Source organism: Arachis duranensis, unplaced genomic scaffold (assembly GCF_000817695.3).
Source record: "Arachis duranensis cultivar V14167 unplaced genomic scaffold, aradu.V14167.gnm2.J7QH unplaced_Scaffold_63799, whole genome shotgun sequence".
Lineage (NCBI taxonomy): Eukaryota > Viridiplantae > Streptophyta > Magnoliopsida > Fabales > Fabaceae > Arachis > Arachis duranensis.
Genome location: NW_026265003.1, coordinates 43,566 through 49,540, shown reverse-complemented (window position 1 = coordinate 49,540; position 5,975 = coordinate 43,566). Strand labels below are relative to the sequence as shown.

Genomic DNA, 5,975 nt, shown 5'->3' with positions numbered 1-5,975 from the left:
TACGCATTAGACTGATTGGACCACTTAATGGGACCCCTTTGGCTTGGCTATTCTGGGCCTTCTTCTATTCGTACCTGCTTCCGTTTCTCCCCCCGCCATTAAATTCAATTCTTTCAGGTCCAGGCCTCAGGCACAGACCAGAAACTTAACTGATACGAAAAACTAAATAAAGCACAAAAAAAAGTCACTAAACAGCTTTGCTTGCATGGAAGGCAATTGCGTTAGAGAATCCTAATCCGGGGATTTGTTCCAGTAATGGCATAAACGTCCCGGAAAGATCTGATATGAAATCTGATCTGGATCTAACCAGTAACCCTGCATTCAAGCTGAATAAAGTCTGTCTAACTCCAACCATGCTTTTACACACGCACCGTGTACGAAAAGGTTCCTCTCGACTGTCAAGAAAGCATTATCAATACAGGAAGCAAAGAATGCCCGGATGACCCGATTGTACTAGCCTTATTCCATTCCAGTACTGTAATAAGCTAGCACAATAAGGGCCTTCGAGCAGCAAGCCGGGGGGACAGTCTTTTAGTTTTTTAGTTCTTTACTCTACGCTAATAACATAAGTTAGTAGACTAGCTTCGCTCTTCTTATAATGCTTGTGAGTAAGTAACTCTATGAAAGCCCTGCCCTTTAGAGAGCCCCTTCTACTACTATAGCAAAGCTATTGGATTAAAGCTAGGATAGGCGCCTGGGTGCTTTAATGGATTTTGGTAGCGGATCTTGCTGTTAGACGAAGTGGAGCAAGGAAATGCCCTGCCCGAAATAAGGCTACGGAACGTAGTTAGTGCTTCCCAGTTGTGGAGCAGGAAGGTATTCCCTGCTAGTTTTTAAGTTCCTTCTAATCTTCTTTTTTGCGCTGGTTGTTAAAGCTCTTTCTATCTTAGCATTACGAGGAAAATGAAAAATGGAGGTTCAGTCCCTTTATTACAGGGGCGGAGTTGCCAAAGAGAGTATCAGATCGAGATGAAAAGACGCTAGAGATGCTGAAGAAAGAGGACAGATAGGAATGCCAGGTTAGCATTTTTTTGGTATTTTCTGGGAACCTATGTGATTGTGGCTCCAACCTCTAAACCAAGGATGGTATCTAAAAATGGCCAATCATTTGCCGCGCCCCCTTACTCTAACATCGAAAGGAGCATATGCTGGGCTTCCACTGTGACTGCCATTGGATTGAAAACTTATAACATGGCGGTGATGAAAGGGCAGGAACAAGTAGTAAAGTTACATGGTCCCTTCTGGTTGCTGCAGTTGTGGTTGTGGGCATTTGAAAGAGTTAAGGACATTAGTCCGCCACCTCATTCTAAACCCTCGGAGGTTTTTCCAGGTCCGAAGGAGTATCTTATGTAAGATTCTTGCACAAGGGATGAGAGCGAAGAAAGCGCATAGGGCGATAAATGATCCTGCACTATCCGTTTTTCACTAAAAGAAAGGCCTTCTTAAATCTTTCTTATAATAAGATTTCATATAATAAGAAGTCGTTAAAGCTAAGGGTTGGCCATTACTATAAGGGAAAGGTAAAGGACTCACTCTAACTCTAGTCAGGAATAGAGAAAGCCGAAGGTTGGATCAAGGGATCGAAATGAAAGACAAATAAAATTCCTATATCCCCTAAGCTGCTACAAATCGAATAGAAAGTGTTGTCGGGCCTACCTATCTCTTTGGAAGAAGGATATCTCATAGTTGACAGATCCGATCTTATCTCCGTCTTTTTGTTCTCTTTTGCCTCCCGAGAATTCACATCATCATTTTTCTATTAGTTAGTAAGGTCTGATCTACTCTATTTCTATATAAAAGCACTGCCAAGTCCAAAGGAGTGAAGCAAGAGGTCTTTAATGAAAGAAAAGGGGCAAGTTCAGAGAGGAATTCCCGAAAGATCTTAAAATCGGATGGGATCCTAAGTACTATGTACGCTAAACTTTTGAGCCCCCGCCTTCCCTAGGAGCAGAACATAAAGGATATCCTTATCTGTCAGGACGGAAGATTTTGTTCTTCATTCGCTTTGGTGAAGACTGATATCAGATAGCCGTACCGTCATCTCCTTCAATTTCAATTTGTTTAATGACCGACCCACTAATACAATAAATTTCCCCGGAACACAAGACCTAGACTTTACAACCCCCGAAAATGAAAACGTTCATGAGAAGCCACAGTTGCATGAAATCTGGTGTGGTCAATCACATCGAAAAGTTGTCTTAACAGCGACATCCATTTTGCACTCGAAGATCTAGCGGGCCTGGGCCCAATTTGAAAGGGACCAAAAGGCAAAACCTATGGAAAGAAATTTCGACATTACTTAGCCCCTTTTCTTGCTTGACAGAGTGTGGTGTGGTGTGAACAGAATGTCCTGTTCAAAACTAGAATTTACTTAGCTTAGAATAAGAAGAAGTTCGAAAGCCAATCATAGAAGGCTAGGCACCTAGATTGCTAGACCCTTTTTTCTTTGCTACCTTGTTCAAAGCACTTTCTATTTATGGTTCTGACTTTATGAATTCAGCTTTTGTTACTTATGCCAGAAATAGAGTCGGCGGGTCGTCCCAGAATCCTCTCTCTCTTCGCGATTTCCTTGACTGTAATCTTACCTTTTTCCGGGACCCGGCGTTTATCGCACTGCTGCCACCAAGAACGCGCCCCCCCGAGCATTTCACAATTCCTTAGAAGAATCCAAATACAGCACATGACGCTTTCCATTAGATTGTCAGCGACAAACACTAAATCATTCCTAGGTACAATGAAAAATTACGTAAAAGAAATGCTAAAACTCCCATACTAAACCAGCTTTTAGTTAAAATTGTTTCCAAAGAGAAAAATCTGGTAGCCTTTCAGATCCCGTTGATCATATAACTGGGAGGGAACGTGTCACATTAGAGGTGAACGATCTGAGATGTCCGATAATTACCACGATGAGGCTGGTCCCTCTTTCATTTTAGTAGACTAAACTATGAATATGAATGAAGAAATGAATGAATGCCGGGCTCTTTCTTTTACTGCTAACCCCAAGAAGTTTCTTAATGCTTCTATTTTCTGTTTCGTCGAGCCCCGTGTGGTCCTCCTTTTAGTGTGGGTTCCATTGGATGAATCTCTCAAGTCAAGGTTCACGTACATAGCAGCAAGAATGGTGCAGCGCCTATTTCTCGTTCTCGCTCGGGAGCCAAAACGAACACGCCTGCTACCTACTGTACTGGACCCTCGACCAGGCATTCTACCCTTGTCGAATCGGAACCAACCACCACTGTATTGCGCTCGAACAGTTGAGCGGCCGCCGGCCAGCTACTTCCGTACCGTACACGATATAGATTCATTCTTCGTACGTGGTCCAACTTCACAACCCTTCGCGGGTTGGTCAGAAGTCAGTCTTGTTTGGTAGGACTCTATTGGACAAAGCAAAGAAAAGAGAGTGCTCGACCGGCCAACAAAGACCGTAATTACATAGATAACAGCTCCTCCCTTTCTCCGTCTTTAAGGCTTTAAGGCGAACCGTATAGCGGCCGGAAAGAAAGACGACCTCACCTTCTCGTAGATGGTGTCAGTGAGAGCTACTTGAGTATCCTCCGTTGACCTTCTTTTGTAGATAGAATCCTCAATGAGTGGAAACAGGCAACCTTACTAATAAAGGTGCGCTTGTTGAGTAAGGCCTCTTGCAGGAGTGCTAACGCGCGCCCTTATTCTTCGCTTGCTCCGCAGTACGAGCCTCATACAGAGCAGCGCCCCTTTAATATGATGAGGAGAAGAGGTCTTTTCTGCACCAATCTTTATTTACTACTTATCTATTTTGGGTGTATAGCTCAGTTGGTAGAGCATTGGGCTTTTAACCTAATGGTCGCAGGTTCAAGTCCTGCTATACCCAAACCTACCTTACACTATACCTATTTATTAATTAATAAGGATGCGTAGTAACGTTCAAAGATCACTCTTTGGCCTTAAGACTCGCTGAAGCGACTTCGCCCTTTAAGTGAGAAGGGGGTGAGGTAAGGAGTAGTATAAGAGTGGCTCGGTAGGATTTCTCCCAGGGAATTCTGTCACATCCCTATAGTATAGCCAGAGTTAGTCGTTGGAGTTTTTTTGCCCTTTCCATTCCGTTCGAAGATTATGCAAAAAAAAAACTTACTAACGCTTCCCTTTTTTTACTATTTATATAGAATTTAAGAAACTACAAAGTCTCGCTCAAGGAAAAAGTGACAGCTCAGCTACATCACCTCTTGCTTTGTCGCTACCGTTGGGATTACTGAGAACAGGAATGCTATAGAAACGAAAAGGAAAACTAAGCATTTCTCCAGTGGGGTTCCGGGCACTAGCTCAGCAACAACAAGGTGCGGCAACTCCCGACAAGAAAAACCTTTGTGTTAGGCGACTGTAAACTAGCCAACTGGGATTGGATCTTTGAACAGCTAGGGCTCTCTAAAGCTGGGAAGAACTAAGTCATTGTAAAGACGTTCCCTTATTCCATCAATCACTAGACTCACTATACAGGATTTGACCTAACGGGACTCTTCCTGCTTCATTCAACTCAGAGAAGCAAGTCTAATTCTCTCGGACTCCATCCTTTCAACTTCCTGACGCTTTTGAAAGTAAGTAGCTTCTAGTGCCGTGCTACTCGTCGGACTAAAAGGTCAGTCCAGTGATTGAGGCTGCTTGCCCGAATCGACTGATACTTCCCTACGCTGGTTGGCTTGAGGCTCCTAGGAAGTCAGTTCTGCTTTCTTGCTTTGGCTAGAAGGGAAGGGGGAAGAGAATCGTCCTTTGTTGGAGGCTTTCAATTTCCTTCAATTTCTCCCGCTTAAGACTCGAATTCTAAATGGACTCTTGTGGAAGATAGTAAGGCACTAATACCCGAAAGCAAGAAGGACTCTAAATGAGCGAGAAGAAAGGCGCCCCACCGGCTCACTGACTTTCGATTCTTACCCGTCATTCTTATAACCTTCACCTGTAATCCGCGGGGGACTTCCTTGTTGTGTTGACCAGGTAAAGGAAAAACCTAGCAAACCCAACTCAAAGCATGGGGAGCCCTATACTTCTATTCCAGGAGATTACCTGTTTTAGAAGTATACGCACCAAGTAAAACAAAATCCAATTATGCAAATAATAACAGGATCGGCCGATCGATACCGTATGGAAAGAGGAAGAAGAGAAGAACGAAGCTGTCTGCCGGTGAGAATGCGGTATTGCTTTACGCGGTCTCAGTCTCAGCAGTCGTGACCTTGCTCCGATATGAGTTGATAAGTATCCCGGGCCCCATACTAGTTGCCTAGTCCCGTTCCACTCTTCTCTCAATGTCAGTGCTTGGGTTGAGGGTACAGCTATATCACCTTTCAGCTTCTAAGTCTGCTATGCATGAAAGCTAGGAGGCATGATATATCGTATTAAAGAGACTGCGTGGCTTGTTGGAGAAAGAGTGGAAGGATTCTAGCCAAGACGGAGACGCAAGCTTGCGAGTTTGAGGGATAGGGCATTGGATGTTATAAATTAGTTCGCGGATTGGTCTTCATTGCGCGCCACCCGGCTGGTAAGAATAAGAGATTTTCCGCTAGTGTAGCTTGGTCAACAATTTGGAGAGTTTGCTTTTCTTTCAAGCAGTCTGTCTGATCAAATCAGAACGCTCCTGGTGTTCGAACTTGTCATTACCGGCCGGCTCCGGACCGAAAAGACCTAACGGAGTAATCCCTTATCTCGGATCGGAGATGCTAACGGGGCAGGAATCGAAGTGGGGGACCTATCTACCGCCTGTGTCTATCTCCTGTCAAGTATGCTCCCCAGACATAGACTACGTACAGGGTAGTACTCTTGGATATAAGATCACCGCGTGAACGTGAACATAACATTAAGTTACGAATGTAACTCCCGAGGGATCGACCACTATTCTAAATAAAGTAAGGCGGAGAACTTTTGTTCATTGGAGCGCCGGAGTGCGGAGGTTGTTCCCACCATTGAAGTCAGAGTGTGGGACTGAGCCTTCCGAATGATAAAGAAAAAAA

The 5,975-nt window shown here is 44.2% G+C and overlaps 1 non-coding gene across 1 annotated transcript; it reads left to right on the top strand.

The window, feature by feature from the left end:
- Nucleotides 1-3,777: 3,777 nt before the first annotated feature.
- On the top strand, nt 3,778-3,850 carry TRNAK-UUU (transfer RNA lysine (anticodon UUU)). Its single transcript has one exon. It is a non-coding gene; the product is annotated as a tRNA-Lys (tRNA).
- Nucleotides 3,851-5,975: the final 2,125 nt, after the last annotated feature.